The 21,290-nt window shown below is 41.0% G+C and overlaps 1 protein-coding gene across 1 annotated transcript in view; it reads right to left on the bottom strand.

Moving 5' to 3' along the window:
• TBC1D5 (TBC1 domain family member 5) overlaps positions 1-19,496 on the bottom strand; it is a 543,770-nt gene extending 524,274 nt beyond the window's left edge. The window contains exon 1 of the mRNA XM_049766154.1: positions 19,304-19,496. The gene's annotated coding sequence lies outside the window, so the exon portion shown is untranslated. The remainder of the gene's footprint in view (positions 1-19,303) is intronic.
• Positions 19,497-21,290: the final 1,794 nt, after the last annotated feature.

Here is a 21,290-nt window from a genome sequence, read left to right as displayed (position 1 = left end):
TCTCACAAATCACTAACATGAAGTTAGAACACCTATATAACAACCAACCACTAAGGAAATACTAATATAATAAATAGAACTGCTTTTCCTGGGTCCTTCTCTCATTCTATACTTGAAGGAAAAGTAGAGAAAAAAATAGGAAAAGTGTGGGGAGTAAGAGAGCTTATTGCTCTCTTTATATATCTATGTTCAGATATATGTGAACAAAATATATGGCATTTATTTTATATCCAAAATATTTACATAAGTTATGATCATCTGGGAGAATTTTTATTAATGGGTATGCATATATATTGTATATGTTTTTTTCTTTCTTTCTTTCTTTCTTTCTTTCTTTCTTTCTTTCTTTCTTTCTTTGGGGTTCACATCTAGCAGTACTCAGGGATTACTCCTATCTCTATCTCTATCTATCTCTATATCTATCTCTACCTCCTATCTCTATCTCTATCCTATCTCTATATTCAGGCATCACTCCTGGTAGGCATTAGAGGGGTAGGCAGTTGCAAGCGGTGCCCAGTCCATTGTACTGTCTGTCTGACCTCTGTATATATATTTTATTGTGACAGGATGTATGTACCATAAAATGCACCACTTATAACTGTGCAATTCAGTAGCATCACAATGTATACCATCATCACCATTCATTTCTACATGTCTCATCACCTAAAACAAACTCTGCCCCAGTTAAACAATATGTCCCGTTTGCGTAGCACTGCTAAACACTAATTCATTTTATATAATGTTTTATAAGTACATGCAAAACAGTGAAAATGAAAGTTCATTCTTACAGACACATGACCAGGATTATCTAATTTTACTATATATATTCACTGCCAAGTGAATTTCTAAGAAATTTTTAAACTGAAATTGTCTTATAGAATCATAGTATCATCATCATCATCATCATCACATCACAGCTAACAATATTAACAATTCCATAATATTAAAAGATTCCAATTTTATAATATAATCCATTCAATACTATAATTTCTGGACAATTTCTTATGTAAGCTATTTTACAAAAGATATCTACTATCAAAGATATTGTTAAATCTACACTTCAAATAAAAGCTTCCCACAAAATTTTACTCTAGTCACTCACATTGCTAAGTCATTAACAACAAACTACAGTACTGTTAAGCACTAAAAATCTAAAATACTACCTAAAGTGTGATAAATAAAGGATTTTTTCAGCAAATAAGTTACCTAGTAAAGGCCTGTCAACATCACTATTTTATATAAACAAAAAATAATAATACAAAAGTCTTTCTAATGTCTTTTTTAAATGAACTACTAAATACATGAAAACATGTAGATTGATATTAGCTAATTTATTTTCTTAGTTGTAAGCCTGGATATTATATCTAAAAATCTCTTCAGTTGTGAAAGAAAAATGAAAAGACTAAATCACTAACATGTATACAAAGTCAGATGAATACAAGGAAAAAGTATCTATGAGATTCCTACAGTTTTTTCTAGCCCTATGTATTTCATCTATTGCAAAACATATCAATGTGGAAAATGCAATGCTAATCTCCTTTAAAGTTTAGAATCATAAGAAACTACCTCCCACAGGCTGAACTTGACTTTGTTTCCTTCTTATGAACTCCTAGTCTTACTAGTTGGATTCAAATCACATGCCATAACCTTCATTTAGTTTTCACCTGAGGCACCCTTGGAATATACTGGGAGCAAATAGAGAGGCCATCGGGAAATGCTGTTCTACCCTGCAAAATTATCGTTCAAATAGCACTACTTCCTGAATAAGCAAAAGCTAATTGAGTTTACCACCACAAGACCCATGCTATAATAAATGTCGAAAGGAATTCTTTCATATAGGAGAAAACAAAAGATCACAAAAGCCAAGGACAAGGCAATAAACAATAATGCAAACCCAACACAAACAAAAATAAATGAGGTAACAACAAAACATAAAAGGGAAAAAAGAGACAAAATCTACTTAGTCTGATGACAATTAGTCGATACTAACCAAGGGAAAAAAAAAGGACTATTTTTAATCCAAAATGACATAAACTATGATCATGCAATCACAAAACCCGGATGGAAGAAATGTAAAGGAGGAAATAAATAAACTGAGAGAATTGCTAGGGAAACATTATAAAAGAGAAAAGGCAAATAAAAACTCATGAGGAAAAGTAAAATGCCAGAAACATAAACAAATAGAAAACGAAAGTTAGATGTGGGAGTAGTGGCCTCTCAGTAACACACTGCTGATTGGCACCTAACCATCAAGCTTGCATTAATGGAAGTGGCCTAGGCAATAATTGGAAGTTAAAAATTAATTAATTAATTAATAAACACTGAGAAGCCAGATGGACAATAAAAGCAGGATCCTGCTAAAGCTATATCTATCATGCAGAAAACCCAAGTAAGAGACCAGAGATAGAGCACAGCAGGTAAGGCATTTGTCTAATCCACAGCTGACCAGGATTCACATCCCAATACCCCATAAGATGCCAATCCCCACCAGGATTCCTCAATTCAGAACCAGGTGTGGCCCAGCCCCATAACCTCAGAAAAAAAAAAAAAAAAAAAGAATAGAAATCCGTATCAGAAGATAAATGCAAATCTATAGTAAAAGACTAAAATGCAACATATTTCAATATATTCAATATATTTTAGTTGTTGCTTCTTCATTTTCATTTCTTTTCCCCCTTTTTCCTTCTTTTAAATTGATATTGATAGCTCCTAGATAGATTCCTCCCAGCTTTTTTTTCTATTTTCAACAACAACAAATTCAAGATCTACAACAAGTCATGTACAAAGGGGACCAGTTATACTAGCAGCCAGGGGACAAAAGGGGGATGTATGGGATGGTGCTGGGAACAGGGGTGAAAGAAGGTCAACACTGATGGAGGGAATTGCCCTAATTCACTGTCATTATGTACCTTAAAAATAATTGTGAAAGACTTGTAATTCATATGGGTCTCAATAAAAATTAGTTTAATAATTTTTCAAAAAGTCTTAGATATGTTTCTGAATAACTACTGAATCAAGGAAGGAAAAGAAGAACAAAAACTATCTCACAACAGCAAAAAGAAATGAGTTACTAAGCAAATCCTAGAGGAATCAGCAAAAGCAGTATTAAGAGGGAAGTTTAGAGTAATGCAGCAACCTAATTTAGGTCCCAATGACACCCAATGACACCTCCCCCAACTTTGCCAGGAGTAATTTCTGAGCACAGAGCCAGGAGTAATTCCTAAGCACTGCCTGGTGTGGCCCAAAAACAAAACAATAAAAGAAAACAGAAGAGGGACTGGAGCAAAAGGAGCAGGAAGGCACATGTTTTGCATGCAGCAAGCCCAGGTATGATCCCTAATAACAAATATAGTCCTCTCACAGCCCTGCTAGGAGTGAGTAACCCTGAATACAGAGCCAGGGGGAAGTTCTGAGCACAACTGGGTGTGGCCCATAAAAAGAATCTAAAGTGAAAAGCAAATGTTAACTTTCCAGAGAAAAAGAATTTTATGAGATCAAATGTGAATATATATGTATGTATATATATGATACAGACATGCACACCTGCACACAAACAAAATAGTCAAGAAGAAACTCTGGGGCTGGTAAGGTGGCGCTAGAGGTAAGGTGCCTGCCTTGCAAGTGCTAGCCAAGGAAGGACTGCGGTTCAGGTTCAATTTCCCCCCCCCCTGCGTCCCATATGGTCCCCCCAAGCCACGGGCAATTTCTGAGCACTTAGCCAGGAGTAACCCCTGAGCATCAAACGGGTGTGGCCCGAAAAAAACAAAAACAAAAAAAAAAAAAACAAAAAAAGAAGAAACATTTTTTTTTTGGTTTTTGGGTCACACCTGATGGTGCTCAGGGGTTACTCCTGACTATGCACTCAGAAATCACTCCTGGCAGGCTCAGGGGACCATATAGGATGCAGGGAATCAAACCACCATCAGTCCTGGGTCAGCCTTGTGCAAGGCAAATACAAATAGCGCTCTGCTATCTCTCTGGCCCGAAGAAGAAAATTTTTACCTCTTATAACCATCTAAAGAAAACCCAGGAGAAAGAAATAGTTTAAACAGAACAATCATATGTAGAAATCAAAAGAGTAATCAAAAATCTCTGTGTTAAGTTACCAAACTTTCAAAAATATGATACCTATCCTTCTCAAACTCTTTCCAAAAATTAGGAAATTTTTATTAGGCCAACATTAATTTGGTCACAAAATCAGATTAAGAAAAACTCGTGCCCTTGTGACAGAATAGCAGGTAGGATGTCTGCCTTGTACTTAGCCAACCAGGGTTCAATCCCAGCATCCCATACAGTGCACTGAGCAATGCCAGGAGTGGTCATTGAGCATTGCCAAGTGTGAAAACAAACAAACAATTTAGAAAAAGAAAATGATAAACTAGTATCTCTTTGCATCTGATGAAAGAGATGAAAAATATTGGCAAATTAAAACTAATAATATGTGGGGCTGGAGAGATAGCATGGAGGCAGGGTGATGGCCTTGCATACAGGACAGTGGTTCAAATCCTGCCACCCCATATGGTCCCCTAAGCCTGCCAGGAGTGATTTCTGGGCATTGAGCCAGGAGTAACCCCTTAGTGCTGCCGGGTATGACCCAAAAACCAAAACTAATGATATGTTAAAATAAATATTCACAAAAACCAAATATAAATAAATAAAATAAAATAATATTCACCATGACTATTTGCAATTCTTGGGATATAATGCTAGTTCAAATATTCAAATCAATTAGTACACCAGATATCAACAAAAGAAAAGATAAAAGTCATATAAACATAGCCAGAGGTGCAAAAATGATAAGATTCAATACCTATATCTATTTACTTATAAAGCCTCTCTATAAATATGGTTTAGAAGGAACACACCTCAACATAAAGGTCATAAATGATAAGTGCACAACAGTAGACTTAACAGTGGAAACTGAAAGTCTTCTCCCTGAGACCAGGAACGGGCAAACCTATATAATAATAATAATTACAATAGGTTTTTGGTTTTTGATTTTTCGTTTTGGCAGCACTCAGGGGTTACTCCTGGATCTACACTCAGAATCGCTCCTGGCAGGCTCGGGGACCATATGGGATGCCAGGATTTGAACAACCATCCTTCTGCATGCAAGCAAACGCCCTACCTCCATGCTATCTCTCCAGCCCCCAATTATAATTGTTATGTTAAATAATATTACATAATTATGTACTAATCATTATATTAGTATTATCCAGAGATATCAGTTGACAAACATATGAAAGAAGTTCAAACTGGGGTGGGTAGGATTACTGCCATTACCAAATACCGTGATAATATGCATTAAAAACTCAAGATTTCACTAATAACTACTAAAAAGCAATGACATGGCAATGCGTATATTTTTTAAAGCTATATCTTCTATATTTCTTGAATTATATGAGAGTAATAAAGAAAACAATACTAATTATAATCTCATAAAAATAAAATACCAGGGGCCAGAGCAATAGCACAAGGGATAAGGCTTTGCCTTGCATGTGGCCAACCCAGGTTTGATCTCAGGCATCCCACCTAATTTCTGAATGCAGAGCCAGGAGAAAGCCCTGAGAACTGCCAAGTGTGGCCCCAAAATAAAATAAAAAACCAGGGAGTAAACATAAATGAAGTGATAATACACTAGTCATACACTAGACATTCTAGGGGCTGGAGCAGTGACACAAGGGGTAAGGCATCTGCTTTGTTCACGCTAGCCTAGGACTGAGGTTCTATCCTTCCCCCAGCCCCCCAGCATCTCAATGGTCTCCCAAGCCAGGAGAGATTTCTGAGTGCATAGCCAGGAGTAACCACTGGGTGTAGCCCAAAAACAAACAAAAAAAAAAATTCTAAGAAGAAGAAAAATAAACAGATACAGATACAGATACCTAAATACCTCCAGGAGTAAACCCTACACAAAAAATCAGGAATAAGCAAACCTTAAGGTTTGGCCCAAAAACAAAATAAAAAAGAAGATGCAATGAAATGGGAAGAGACTCTATGTTCATGGAATGGAAAGATAAACATCATTAGAACAACCATATTACCTATAGCAATTTACAGATTCAATATAATTCCTATCAAAATCCCAATGTTTATTTCAATGAGTCGATTAGTTCTAAAATGTGTATCAAATCACACAACAGACAAAGCAATTCTGAGAAAAAAAATTTAAATAAAAAGGACATACCTTGGTCCCTAGCTTCAAAATACTATAAAGTGAAAAAAAAAATTACACACACACACACACACAAAAACAGTACACTATAGTAGCAAAACCAAAGCAAGCACACACACCAGTGAATTAACATCAGTGAATTAAAACTAGAAGTCCAGAAATAATCCCAACGTGTATAAGTAAATAATTTACACCAAAGGAATCAAGATCATATACAATAGATAGAAAACTCTCTTCAACAAATGGAGCTGGGAATCCAGGACAATTGTTGTTTAAAACCATAAAAAGAGTTTTGGCTTAGTGTTAATAAGCAAAGTACAGAAGTACAGAAGTAGCTTCTAACACTGCCAATTAAAATCTTCAGTCACATGCCTCTTCCTACTTACTTGATACTTAAGTTTGATCCCTGGTGGGGAGGAGGGAGATCTAGGAAATTGGTGGTGGGAATGTTGCACTAGTGAAGCGGGGTGTTCTTTACATGATTGTAATCATACAACTACAATCATATTTGTAATCACGGTGTTTAAAGATAATTTAAAAAAAGTTTGATCCCTAACACCATAAAATAAATAATACAACGATAAAAATTAATTCAATATGGATTAAATACTTGAATACCCTAAATCATAAGATAATATAGCAGAAAACACCAACAGTACAACTCACCCCAAAGATGTCTTTAGCAACTCAACTCAAAAACAAACAAACAAAGCAGAGCCAAAGAGATAGTACAACAGATAAGACACCGGTCTTGCACACAACCAACCCTGGTTTAATTCCTGATAGCTCTTTAGGGGTTGGGGTGATAGCTCAGGGAGCAGGGGTGCAGGGTTTACATGTACAGGACTCTGGTTGCATTCCCAAAGCTCCTCTAAGAACTACCAGGTACCTGAAAAACCCAAATACCACTAGGTATAGCCCTGAAGGATCAAAAGAACTACTGAAGTCCCTGGTCATTTCCGTAACTACAGAACCAGAAGAGCAATACATCCTAGGCCCTAGTTCTGAATTGCTCAGCCCCGTTGGTTGGGTTTACCAGAAGTGGCCCTGGGCCTCCTCAGCACCACTTGGGCAGCCCCTCAGCCCCAAAGCATAGAACCAGAGAGCAAATCAAAGGACTAGATAGAGGTCATGTTGGGTGGGGTGGGGTGTCCAAGTTTGATTACCAATCCTAATGGTCCCCTAAGCAACAACAGGAAGGCCTTAGAGCAAAGTACAGAAGTAGCTTCTAACACTGCCAATTAAGACCCTACTGCCCCCCAAAATGTTGCAGATGATCCCGCAATACCACTCCTAGATATTTATACAAAGAACATGAAAACAATATTTTTGGGGGCCGGGAAGGTGGCGCTAGAGATAAGGTGTCTGCCTTGTAAGCGCTAGCCAAGGAACGGACCGCGGTTCGATCCCCTGGTGTCCCATATGGTTCCCCCAAGCCAGGGGCAATTTCTGAGCGCTTAGCCAGGAGTATCCCCTGAGCGTCAAACGGGTGTGGCCCAAAAACCAAAAAAAAAAAAAAAAAAAAAAGAAAACAATATTTTTGAAAGGCATGCAGATATCCTATATTGTCACATCAGCATAACTAACAATAGTCAAGACAGTGAAAGAATCCAATTGTCCATCTGAAAGGAAGTGAATAAAAAGTTGCTCATAACCCCAGTCGGACACTACTAAGCTATTTTAAAAAGATGAAAACTTACCTACTGTAACTACGGTACATAGATGAAACCTGAAGTAACTGCAGAACAAGTGTGTACAAAAGTACCATATGGTTTCTCTTGAAAGGTAAAAGAAATAAAATTATTTTTCTCTGCAGCTTCCCAAGGACTCGCCCTTAACGCCCTAGACCAGTGATCGGCAAGCCACGACTCGAGAGTCACATGCGGCTCTTTAACACTTTTTAATGTGGCTCTTCTGTGTGCCGGGAGGCCGCCCAGGAGTCAGGACTCTGCTCCTAGCCTCTGTCAGCCTGTGGCAGGCTCCACACAGCTCTGATCAGAACCAAGGCCAATGATCACATTAGTGTTTGTGACTTTGTCAGTCATTGTCTGGATGTAATTTTCTCTACATTGTAAGGTAAAAATTTTACAAAATTTAACATTATCGATAAATAATATCGGTCTAAAGTTTTTGTTTTATTAGTTGTGTTGTTTGTATCCTCCCGACCTATGTGGATCCTTGCATGCAGAATATTCTCAATAAAAACTTATTGAAACTAAAAATAGTGTACCATCCTATGTATTTTCGGTTTCAAAAATGTGGCTCTCAAAATAAATTTCAATCATGGTTTTGGCGAGATTTGGCTCAGTTGGAAAAAAAAAAGGTTGCCACCACTGCCCTAGACCCCACCCCTTCCTAAATCCTAAAAACCTTGCCCTTGACCAAAAGATATATTTTAACTGTTGAGCTTCATGAGGGCCCCACCCCTTCCTAAATTCCAAGGACTTGCCCTTGACTTTTTTTTTTTTTTTTTTTTTTTTTGTGGTTTTTGGGTCACACCTGGCAGTGCTCAGGGGTTATTCCTGGCTCCATGCTCAGAAATTGCTCCTGGCAGGCACAGAGGACCATATGGGACGCTGGGAATCGAACCGATGACCTTCTGCATGAAAGGCAAACGCCTTACCTCCATACTATCTCTCCAGCCCGCCCTTGACTTTTTAACTGTTGCAAACCTTAAGACTTGTGGTTATCTAAATCTTGCAAAAATGTAACTGAGCAAATTTCAAGTGTCAGTACTCCCTGAAATGAACCACCCTTCAAGCTATATAAAGGCTTGTTAGATCTCTTTTGAGGCTCTCTCTCATCCTCTGGGGGAGCCCTTGCATGCATGTTTGTAAATAAATAAAATCCCCGAGAGATAGCACAGCAGTGTTTACCTTGCAAGTAGCAGATCCAGGACCTAAGGTGGTTGGTTCGAATCCCGGTGTCCCATATGGTCCCCCGTGCCTGCCAGGAGCTATTTCTGAGCAGACAGCTAGGAGTAATCCCTGAGAACCCCCTGGTGTGGCCCAAAAACAAAAACAAAAACAAAAATCCCTTGCTTTTGCATGGTCTCTGCCTCTTGGAGTCATTAGAGGGGTGCGTGTGGAATTCCCGACCTTATCACTCTCATATGTGGAGCTTGAAACCCCAATGCAGGGGGGAAATTTTAACACCCCCAAAATGTAGACAAAGATTTTAAATAAGTCTTGAAGGTATAAGAATAAAAACAATCATTCAACAGGTGGAACAAAAGCAATAATTTATGATTTCTTTGTAGGGTTCCAGAGTAGAAGGACGAGACCACACAACTGGAATAAAGTTTTTAACACTTTAATCTGTCTGCCAACAAGAGTCCCCAGCCTGGCTGGCCAGGGGCCATCCCTTGAAGGAGATGAGTCTCGTCCAAGGTCATGATGAGGATTATATAGGGAAGGGATATTAGGGAGGTTCCAGCTTTCTGATAATCCTTAAAATAAATGGCTCTTGTCTAGGGGTATCTTCCTACTACTCCCTTGTCCTTCCCTGATAGGCTACCTGGTACAGCCAGATAGGCTGAGGCGGGGTCTATGGAAATAAGCTCACAACATGTAGTCCTTAAAAAATGGTGTTTCTGGGCCTGGAGAGATAGCACAGCCACAGCGGCGTTTGCCTTGCAAGCAGCCGATACCAGGACCAAAGGTGGTTGGTTTGAATCCCGGTGTCCCATATGGTCCCCCGTGCCTGCCAGGAGCTATTTCTGAGCAGAAAGCCAGGAGTAACCCCTGAGCACCGCTGGGTGTGGTGTCCCCCCCCCAAAAAATGGTGTTTCTCCCTGCTCAGAACCTAATGAAGAAGCCTGCCATGTAGCTTTTACAAAATGGATGGGGCCGGAGAGATAGCATGGAGGTAAGGCGTTTGCCTTTCATGCAGGAGGTCATCGGTTCGAATCCCGGCGCCCATATGGTCCCCCGTGCCTGCCAGGAGCAATTTCTGAGCCTGGAGCCAGGAATAACCCCTGAGCACTGCCGGGTGTGACCCAAAAACCAAAAAAAAAAAAAAAAACAAAAAACAAACAAACCAAAAAAAAAAGGCATCCCTCCTTATTCAGAATTCAAGTCCCAACAGTCTTCTACTGGCAAGATTGTGGGCAAGTATCATTTATAATAGAAATTAAAAATTAAAGTATAAAGTGATGTGTAGTTAGGCAATATCATGATATATATCACATATACTCTTTAATAGAATACCACTTCTAGAATATACTTAAATACTAGTGCATGAAATCTTATTTTAAAAATTAAAAAAACTCAAAACTTACTAAAATTAGGAGCTAGGTGTGCAGTAAAAATGAATATATGAAATAATAATAAAAATATAGTTCCTTGTAAGCTGTATTAGTATGAGAATGCATATCCAAAAATATGTTCCAATAATTCAGTAAAAACAACCTCAAATTTATTAAGTAGTTGTTATTTAATTAGGGGAAATGAAAATTTATTTAAATTTTCACCTATGTCAAACTTTTTTTTTAAGTGGCATTTATTTAGGTTTTGGGACCACACCTGGCAGCGCTCAGGGGTCACTCCTGGCTCTACTCAGAAATCGATTCTGGCAGACTCCGGGGACCATGTGGGATGCTAGGGAATAGAACCCAGGTCCATCCCGGGTTGGGCACGTGCAAGGTAATGCCCTACCTGCCTTGCTATTGCTCCAGCTCCTAAAGTGATATCTTATCATGACTAGTAATCAACTCGCCCATCAATTCTACAAACTTTTCTGTTTATTTTTTGAATCTCTAGTGAATTAAACATTAAAGTCAAAAAAGGCTTTATCAACCGATCAACAAATTAAATTGGATGGGAGTTTATTTTTTTCTAAACTGTATTGATTGATTGATTGGTTTTTGCATGACACCCAGCAGGCACTCAGGGTTGTTCCTGGCTCTGTACTCAGAAACAGCCCCTGGCAGGCTGGGGGACCACATAAGATGCAGAGAATCAAAATGTGTTTCTCCTGGATCAGCTGCATGCAAGGCAATTGCTGTGCTATTGCCTATTGCTGTGCTATCTATCTCTCCAGCCCCTCAGATAGGAGTTTAATCTCCCACTAAGTATGGGCTGGCTCTACTTAACAGAATCCAGCAAAAGAAATGTTTATCAGTTCTAAGCATAGCCTTTTATGAAGACTCAATGTTTTTTTCCTACCTCTTTTAGAGTGCTGGTTCTCGGTGGAGGGAAGATAACCTAAAGAGCTGGAGCTCAGTTCTTCCTAATACCTGGCCCCCAACTTGGGTAGCTAAAGTCCTGGTGGCTCTCAGCACTGCTTGGCCCAAATAGTATTACTTTTCCTGGCCCAACTATTATTCTCCAGTCAAGTCTGCAGAGTACTACGAGGAGTGGCCCATAACTCCATCTCCATGAGTTAGTCATCTCCACCTCCACCAAACTAGCTGAGCAAATATCTGAGAAATAAACCACCCGCACCAAGTTCTTTATAATGGTATAATCATATATAAAGAGATATATATAAAGACTGACCAGGGCGTTTAGTCCATAGTTGTAGTTACAAGAAGGAAGGTAGGTGGTGGGGAGCAGGGGGTGTGAACAAGACTACTTCTCAAACTGGGGCAAAAGCATCTTATATTCTGCTAAATGTCAAAGGCAGTCAAGGGAACCACATACTGGAATAAAGCAAGGTCTATAATTTCCCTATCTCTACTTCTCCTCTCCCACTCTCTCACCGTCCATGTCCCCTAGTCAATTTACCACTTCCCAATGACTTCACTATTTTTGAAAAATACAACAATTAGCTTGGTAAACTTTTTTCTTTTATTTCTGGGCCACACGTGGTAGCATTCAGAGTTACTCATGACTCTACATTTAGAAATTTCAAAAAAAAAAAAAATTTCCCAGGAGCCAGAGAGATAGCGTGGAGGTAAGGTGTTTGCCTTTCATGCAGAAGGATGGTGGTTTGAATCCTGGCATCCCATATGGTCCCCTGTGCCTGCCGGGGCGATTTCTGAGCATGGAGTCAGGAGTAATCTCTGAGCGTTGCCAGGTGTGACCCAAAAACCCAAAAAAAAGAAAGAAAGAAAGAAAGAAAGAAAGAAAGAAAGAGAAGAAAGAAAGAAAGAAAGAAAGAAAGAAAGAAAGAAAGAAAGAAAGAAAGAAAGAAAGAAAGAGAGAAAGAGAGAGAGAGAGAGAGAGAAAGAGAGAAAGAGAGAAAGAGAGAAAGAAAGAAAGAAAGAAAGAAAGAAAGAAAGAAAGAAAGAAAGAAAGAAAGAAAGAAAGAAAGAAAGAAAGAAAGAAAGAAAGAAAGAAAGAAAGAAAGAAAGAAAGAAAGAAAGAAAGAAAGAAAGAAAGAAAGAAAGAAAGAAATTTCTCCTGGCAGGCTCGGGAGACCATATGTGATGCCAGGGATCAAACCTGGGTTGGCCACATACAAAGCAAATGCCCTACCAGTCGTGCCCCTTGGTGAACTTTGGTGAACTCTGGCCCAGCGTGGTGAACTTTAAAAAAGACCATATGAAAGGTAGCCTGAAAACTCACAATAAAGAGTAGAAAATAGTATCTCCTGACCAGTAAAAGAAAATGAAGATCCTAAATACAGCCAGTAACAAACTCAATGTTGCACAAACTGATCTGTGTATTCAATCACTCTTCTTTTTTAATTTCTACCAAACCACACAGAAAAAAAAAACAACAAAAAAACTTGGGGCCAGAGAGATAGCATGGAGGTAGGGCATTTGCCTTGCATGCAGAAGGATGGTGGCTCGAATCCCGGCATCTCATATGGTCCCCTGAGCTTGCCAGGAGCGATTTCTGAGCATAGAGCCAGCAGTAACCCGAGTGCTGCTGTGTGACCCAAAAACCAAAAAAAAAAAAAATCTTCAAACTCTACAGAGAAAATGGCAAAATCTCAGAGAAACTGCTTGGGAAGTGAAGCAAGAAAACCACAACTTTAACGGAAGCTAGAAGCTGCAGGCACTTAAAACAACTGTGAGCTTTGTTTATTATCAGGACATCTTTTGACATAAAAGTAGAATCACAAGATTATGAGCTAGAAGGATCTCTAGGTCATCTTAGTTCCAGGAGCTATGACCAAGTACCCTAATCTGAATGATTTATAAACAACACAACTATATTTCTCATAGTCATGTGGATAGAAGTATGAAATCAGGGCACTGGCATGGTGGGGTTCTCATTGAAGGACCAACTCTCCTAGGATGCAGACCACTGATTTCTTATTGTATCTTCAAATGCCAGAGAGAGAATGCAAGGTGTCTATTGACTATCAATAGTTACGAATTCCGGGGCCGGAGAGGTGGCGCTAGAGGTAAGGTGTCTGCCTTGCAAGTGCTAGCCAAGGAAGGACCGCAGTTCCATCCCCGGCGTCCCATATGGTCCCCCCAAGCCAGGGGCGATTTCTGAGTGCTTAGCCAGGAGTAATCCCTGAGCATCAAACAGGTGTGGCCCGACAAACAAAACAAACAAAAAAAATTACGAATTCCATTCATTAGAAAAATACTGTCATGAACTCATCAAATCCCTATTAGCTACCAAAAACACAGCATTCCTAATACCATCACATGGCAAAGTAAGGAAAAAGCATGATTTTCACAAATAAATGAGAGGAGGATATAAATTCAAGCCCTAAGGAGAGCAGCTGTTGAATTGGTTTCCAGATAGTTTAAAACCCTTTTGAAAATTGAGAAGACCAATTCAGAGATGCTATGTCAAAACACCCATATATAGTGGTCAGACACGTAAACTCTAAGGGCTACTTAACACACTGAGTTTGCTCCCCTCACTAACTGACCCCACAATGGCCCTGGTGGCCCCCAGCAGCCCAACATTACCAGACCCAAGCACTGAATCATCTACATTCACCTTAATGAAGAATAAGAAACCTAATTTATTTAGTGCAGTAAACCGAGTCAGAAAAGCAGCACCATTTCTGGTCAACTCATGCTGCCCCACAAGTGCGAACAGGAGAGTCAATCTACTAATTTACCCCAGGAGGTCTGAGATATAACAGTGTTATACCTTCTGCTGGAATCCTACATGGTAGCTACTGAAAACCTTCAAAAATAAGGCCTGGAGACAAAGTACAGCGGGTAGGGTGCTAGTCTGGCATGTTGCAGATCCAGGTTCAATCCTCAAAACTCATTATGGAACCTCCCCCAAGGGGTCAGATGTAATCCCTGAGTGCAGTGCCAGGATAAAGCCTGAGCACAGCTAAATATGGTCTAAAAACAAAACAAAACAAAAAAATTAAATTTAAAAACAAACAAACAAAAAAAGCTTTCAAAGATACCTACTGCAGAAATTCTTGATTTTGATCCCCACTGCTTGACAGCAAACAGAACACAAGTCTGCAGGTAAGCTCTAACTCTACTCACAAAAAGGAGCTTCCCCTCTTAATTTCATCTTTCCCATGGTAGTCAAATCAGAAGTGGAAGTCTCTTTTCACTAATGTCATTAGTTTAGGGTGTACTATTTAGAAATGGAGACCTAGTCACTTTTGAATCCACCTTTTTTATCTTATGTAGAATCAAATATGTAGTAAGACAATTCTGCTAACCATCATGTTACTCAGCTTTCTAAAGTTGTACTTGATTACTTGCAGTACAAATCTAATTTCCTTTCAGCATCTCTCAAGGCAAGCTAAATAACCTTGACAAGAACTCCTAGAAATTCCCCCAATCTAATTATTTTATTTATTCTTATAAAATTTCCACGTAAGTAGTATACATTACAACTTTGGGGGAGGATTTTATTTTCTAAAGCTAAGTTATACTTTCACTAAAATTGCCATTATTACTTAACCTAAGATATGTGCCCACACCATTTTCTCTAAACAAATATACTGCATTAAGTCCCATCCATTTTTTTCATTGTTTTTTTTTGGGGGGGGATCACACCCGGCAGTGCTCAGTGGTTAATCCTGGCTCTGTGGTCAGAAATCGCTCTTGGCAAGCTCGGGAGAACATCTGAGATGCTGGGATTGAACCCGGGTCTGTCCCAGGCTGGCTGCATGCAAGGCAAATGACCTACTACTGTGCTATTGCTCCTGCCCCAAGTCCCATCCATTTTTAAAGTACATCAAAATGTAGATTTCACAACCCAAAATAAGGTAAAAATATTCTCTCTCTCACTCTCTCTCCCCTCCCGATTTTGTTCTGTTTGTTTTGTTTTGTTTCTTTTGGCCACACTCAGCAGTGCTCAGGGGTTACTCCCAGCTCTGCACTGAGAAATCTCTCCTGGCAGGCTTGTGGGGACCATAACCGATGCTGTGTGCTAGGCAAACATCCTACCTGCTGTACTGTCGCGCTGGCCCCAATAAGCCTCAAACCTTGCTAAGACAGCCCTGGTGACTCCCATGCACCACTTGAAGAGACCCAACATAAAAAAGAAAAGAAGCACAGTACACAGTACTAGGGAAAGGTGATTTTTGAAAGCATCATGACTTTCTTTATAAAGGTAGCTGAGAAAAGATTATTAAAAGCATGAACTCTTGGGGCAGCAAAGGTAGGAATTTGCCTTATATGAAGCCAGACCAGACTTCATTCCCCAGCATCCCATATGGTCTCCTGAAGTCCCCTCAGGAGTGAGTCCTGAGTGCAGAACCAGGAGTAGCCCCTAAGTATTAAAGATGTGGCCCAAAAACAAAAATGCATGAACTCTGGAGGCAACCACCAAGAGATTCCCCTGTCTTGTTAGCTGCAAAAATGTGAGTGTGTGACTTGTAGCTTCCCCCTGCCTCAGTTTCCTAGAAATTTTTCTGATGTTTAAGTCCAACAGAGCGCTGACAGCAATATTTGACTTATTATTATTATTATTATTATTATTATTATTATTATTATTATTATTATTATTTGTGGTTTTTGGGTCACACCAGGCAGTGCTCAGGGGTTATTCCTGGCTCCATGCTCAGAAATTGCTCCTGGCAGGCACGGGGGGCCATATGGGATGCCGGGATTCGATGACCTCCTGCATGAAAGGCAAACGCCTTACCTCCGTGCTATCTCTCCGGCCCCAATATTTGACATATTAAATGCTTCAAAACTACTGTGGAGGGAATCAACAGGAAAACAGTGAGGGCCAGAAAGATAGATCAAAGTGCTAGAGCATGTGCCTGACAAGCTCAAGGCCTAAAATTCAATTCTAGCACTGCTTGGTAGAGCACCATCACCAACTATACTGAGTCAAACATCTGTACCAAGAGTAAGAGGGGACTTTCTCAACATCCACAACCGGTACAACTAGGGGAGTAACCTAGTTTTAAGAAGAAATGAGTAAAATAAGATCTAGAGAGAAAACTATTAAAGTCAGGATATTAAAAGCATTCTATCTTCTACTTAATCCCCACCTACTATGATTCCTGGTGCCCCACTAGGAGTGATCCCTGAGCTTCAATCCCTGCGCCTACAATTAGGTGTGGCCCAAAAAACAAAACAAATAAAGACAGATTAGGAAACATTTGGAATCAAGTGAGGAGACTACTCACAGGGTTTACAATAGCTGTTTATAAGTTTGCTTCCATGGCTTGGGAAGCACCACTCAGCTAAGGCCACACTCGACTGCCAAGAGAGCACACAATTCAGGAAAAGAAACCTTTCAGCCCAGCAATGCAGAGAAAGATTCACAGCTCAAACACATGTTGATAAAACAACAACAACAACAACAACTGTGCATAGCTGTGTATATACATATTCCTTCCCACTAGAAGTACACCGAGCATCTAAGGAAAATCTAAAGGTAAGTAACACAGCCACATCACAGACTCAACTTCAGCACTCTTACCAATAGGAGCAGCCCTCCAATTTTTCCACCTGGTACCCCCAACCTGGTCTGCTCACGCTGCACAAGGGTATATCTCAGTTTATCGTATTGTCGGCCTTTTCTCCCAAGCCATCTCTACACTCAGTGTGCATTTTAATTAAAAGACACTTAATTCAATGATACAGCATTTTATTTCTTAGAACAAAAGTAGTCGACTTCCTAACTACTCCAGAATGATTCCTCAAACAGGAGTATAAAATACAGACTATAAAACCCCACATTAGGCTACTGAATCAGAATTTGCATTTTTAAACAAGAACCCCAAAGATTTCTATGCACAATAAAGTCTGAGTAGCACAGCTCTATTTAACTTTACTGCAGTTATAAAAATTTCAACTGCTCAAGTTTACATTTGAATTTCGAGATTGGTATGAAAATCACCCAGGAAAAAGCTAATTAAGTGAAGTAACCATATAAATTTACCACTGGTACAAAAAACGTTCAAAGGTTTATTTTCAACCATACCAACATTGGAAAGCTTCTTTTTTGTTTTTTGGTTTTTTTTTTTTTTTTTTGGTTTTTCGGGTCACACCCGTTTAATGCTCAGGGGTTACTCCAGGCTAAGCGTTCAGAAATTGCCCCTGGCTTGCGGGGACCATATGGGACGCCAGGGGATCGAACCAAACAGCAGTCACGATCTTTCCTTGGCTAGTGCTTGAAAGGCAGACACCTTACCTCTAGCGCCACCTCACCAGCCTGAATGCTTCTTGCTTTTGGTGGTTATGCTAACTATACCCAAGCAAATACACTAGCATATAGTTTGGGGTAAGTCTGGTTGCAATGAAGCATACAAAAAAAAAAAAAAAATACAAGGGCTGGGTCTAAACATTTCAGGTGAACCCGACCGAAAATTTCTGGATGGAATCCAAATTTCAGAATGGCATCCAATTACGAATTCTCTTCCAGAAAGCCACTATTTAAAACATAAATAATATTAAGGGGTGGGAGCGATAGCACAGCGGTAAGGCGTTTGCCTTGCATGTGGGCAACATAGGATGGACCCGGGTTTGAACCCCGACATCCCATATTGTCCCTCGAGCCTGTCAGGAGCAACTTTTGAGCGCAGAGCCAGCTAGTAAACCCTGAGCAATGCAGGGTGTGGCTCAAAAACCAAAATAAATAAAGAAAAAATTAAAAAAATTAAGGAATACAAGGTAAATATACAATTTCCTGAGCCTGAAGCTCAGGAACATGATTACTGAATGACCCAGAGTTTTTCTGCAGCAAAAAACTCAAAAGGTTTGTGCTCTCTTTTTGCAGGAGGGAGGGAGAGAGAGGGAGAGAGACAGAGACACAGAGAGACAGAGCAGAGAAGGTATGAACCAACTAACTTCCAGAGAGAGAGAAAAAGAGAGGCAGAGAGACGGAGATAGAGCAGGGAAGCGAGAGAGAGAGGAGAGAGAGAGGAGAGAGAGAGGAGAGAGAGAGGAGAGAGAGAGAGAGAGAGAGAGAGAGAGAGAGAGAGAGCAGGAGGGAAGGTATGAACCAACTAACTCCCAGAGAGAGAGAAAAAGAGACAAGAGACAGAGAGCGTGGGGAAGGTATGAATCAACTAACTGAGAGAGAGAGAGAGAGAGAGAGAGAGAGAGAGAGAGAGAGAGAGAGAGAGAGAGAGAGAGAGAGAGCCTGAACCAACAAACTAACTTCCACAGTGCAAAGTTCTCTCTGCCATGCATGCATGCAAGGCCTCCTCAAAGTGCCATCATTCCACCCACACTCAGGTGAATGAAGGCATCCCTCAGCTATGTGAATGCACAGAAGTGGCCCTTCATGAAACCTGGCCAAGTGTCCCATGCCTTGAAGGGAATTCCAAAAAGCAAAATTAAAAAGGTTGCTCACTCCAAGGCTGCTGCCCCAAAACCCAAAATTTGGGGCCAGAAGGAAAGTTTGGGCCCAATTTCCCAGGTCTGCCCCACTTCCACTTCCGGCCTGCACAGGAAGCAGCCCAGGAGGCCTCAGAGAGAACCCACAGGGAGCTTCTTCAGCCACTAAAAAGTGGCCCCCTTCAGCCTCAGGAGAGCTTCGGAGTTATGGGGGTGCAGCAGCCCATCGCCCTTCCTCCCCCTACGCCTTCCCCACCCCCTCAGGCCCAACTCCAGGGGTCAGGAGAGGGAGGTGCTCCCACCCCTCCATTGCAGCATGAGCCCCTCAGAGGCCTGAGCACAGGAGGGAGGCGGGGCTGCTCCTGAAAGTCTCCAGAGGGGGAGCGACTGCGTGGGAGAGAAAACCGGAAGTGGGCCCTGAGGAGAGGGCGCGGAGGGGGAAAAGAAGCTCGAGCAAAATGTTTCCCTCCGCAGCAGCATCGTCGCCCATCCGGTGGTTTTACCTGTAGCGCGGGAAGGTTCCCCAGCTCCTACGCCCTAACTCGTCCTCCTCTTCCTCCTCCCCGCTTTATTTTTTGTCTTTGCCCTCTCTGTGTCTCCCTCACTTCCTGTCTCTTCCCCTCAGTCAGTCAGTCTCTGCAGGCCGAGCAGGCGGGCGGGCGCGCGCGCTCGGGGCCCCACAGGGAGGGAGGGGGAGGGCAGGGGCGGGAGCGGCGGCGCTGACCAGCGAGCACGTGACCATCACGTAACGGCGGCCGCCCCCTGCCGCGCCGCGCTCCACCTCTCATCACCCCGCGCGGCTCTCGCGCTTCTAGGGCGCTACTGCGCAGGCGCCCGCTCCGGATTTGGAGACTACGCGGGCGCGCGTTCTGAGCGGCAAAGCTGCCGGGTACCAGGAGGTTCTACGCGCGTGCGCGTGCGTGTGTGTCCCCAGTGACTGGCTGCTCTGGGCAGAACTTCACTGGACACTGAGCCTATCTATTTCTTTGGGAATTAGTCTTTGGTATGGACACCTACAGCGTTGCAGGATGGTACTAAGAGGAAAACATGTTGTTAGACATACACACATATACATACATAAGTAGTTAGTCCAGCGTTGATGGAACTAAGAGGAAAGCATGTTAGCAGACACACACACACACAAGTAGTCATTGATATGGTCACCTACAGCGTTGCAGGATGGTACTAAGAGGAAAGCATGTTATCAGACACACACACACACACACACACACACACACACACAGACTTAAAATGGACATCTCCCCCTGTTTCCTATCATGCCTTTCAGAGACATATCTCAGTAGACCCCCAATTCAAGAGTCCACGACTTCCAGTGAAATAGACCCCATTCTATTTTGGGAGTTAGTCATTGATATGATCACCTTCAGCATTGCAGGATAGTACTAAGAGAAAAGCATATTATCAGACACACATACACACACACCCCATCTTGAAATGGACTCCCTGTTTCTTATCATGCCTTTCAGAGACATGCCTCAGTAGACCCCCAATTCAATCCTCCACGACTTCCATTCTACTTTGGTAGAGCCATTAATACTTTGCGGAGAACTACTTTAGAACAACCAATAGAGAAATCATGTTTGTGGTTGTTTTTCAAGTCTACTATAACCGGTTTTGATTCCCTCTTTTTCTCATAACTTAGGGAGTGTTCTTTTGAGCACGAAGGCATCTCTCTGAGGGCCTGAGGATCGGCAACAGAACACAGGCCATATCTAAATTCTGCGCCTTGTTGCCCTCAACTTCTATTTAATCATGATTTAAGAGTCCCTTTAACACAAGCACGTAGCATGCTGGTGTTTCTTCCCCATGTGAAAGCCCATGAATGGCAATGCTAATTAGGTGGTAAATGCTTCACCTAGTAAAAAGGATTTATGGTCTCTTATTAGCCTGTGTTCACCACACTCACAAAAAAAAAAAAAATCCAAAGGAAATAGATATTGTTGAGTCCAGAAAAAGGAAACTAAAGTACAGAAAAGTCAAGCTTCCCATTGCTGAGGAGCATCCCTGTGTGAGAGACTTTGTTCAAAGACATACAGGGACATTGGGGCTTCTTAAATTACCAGGTTCCCTCACTTACTGTACAAATAGAAGTTGTACGGTCTAAGCTTATGATGTTGCCAGATTTAATCAGTGCAAATAGTTAAAAGAAGAAAAACTACAGAAAAGAAAGTACAGGACATTAAGTGTTTGCCTAGAGTGCAGTCAATCCTGATTTGATCCTGAGCACCATAGATAGTGTCTTGAGTACATCCAAGAGTGACTCCTGGGCACCTTTGGATATGGTATTAAAAATAAAAAAAAGAAAAAAAGAAAATGTTCAAGAAATAATATAAAAAAGAATTTCTGAAAACCTAGGGAAATCATAATCTTTAAGACTCCTATGTTACTTGTCTACTATGCTGATGGTGCATCTCCCACATTAGCAATATCTACCCATAAAACAATCCACCATTTAGTTTCAGCTACCAC

Source organism: Suncus etruscus, chromosome 20 (genome assembly GCF_024139225.1).
Source record: "Suncus etruscus isolate mSunEtr1 chromosome 20, mSunEtr1.pri.cur, whole genome shotgun sequence".
Classification (NCBI taxonomy): Eukaryota; Metazoa; Chordata; class Mammalia; order Eulipotyphla; family Soricidae; genus Suncus; species Suncus etruscus.
This window is presented reverse-complemented; position numbering and strand designations above follow the sequence as displayed.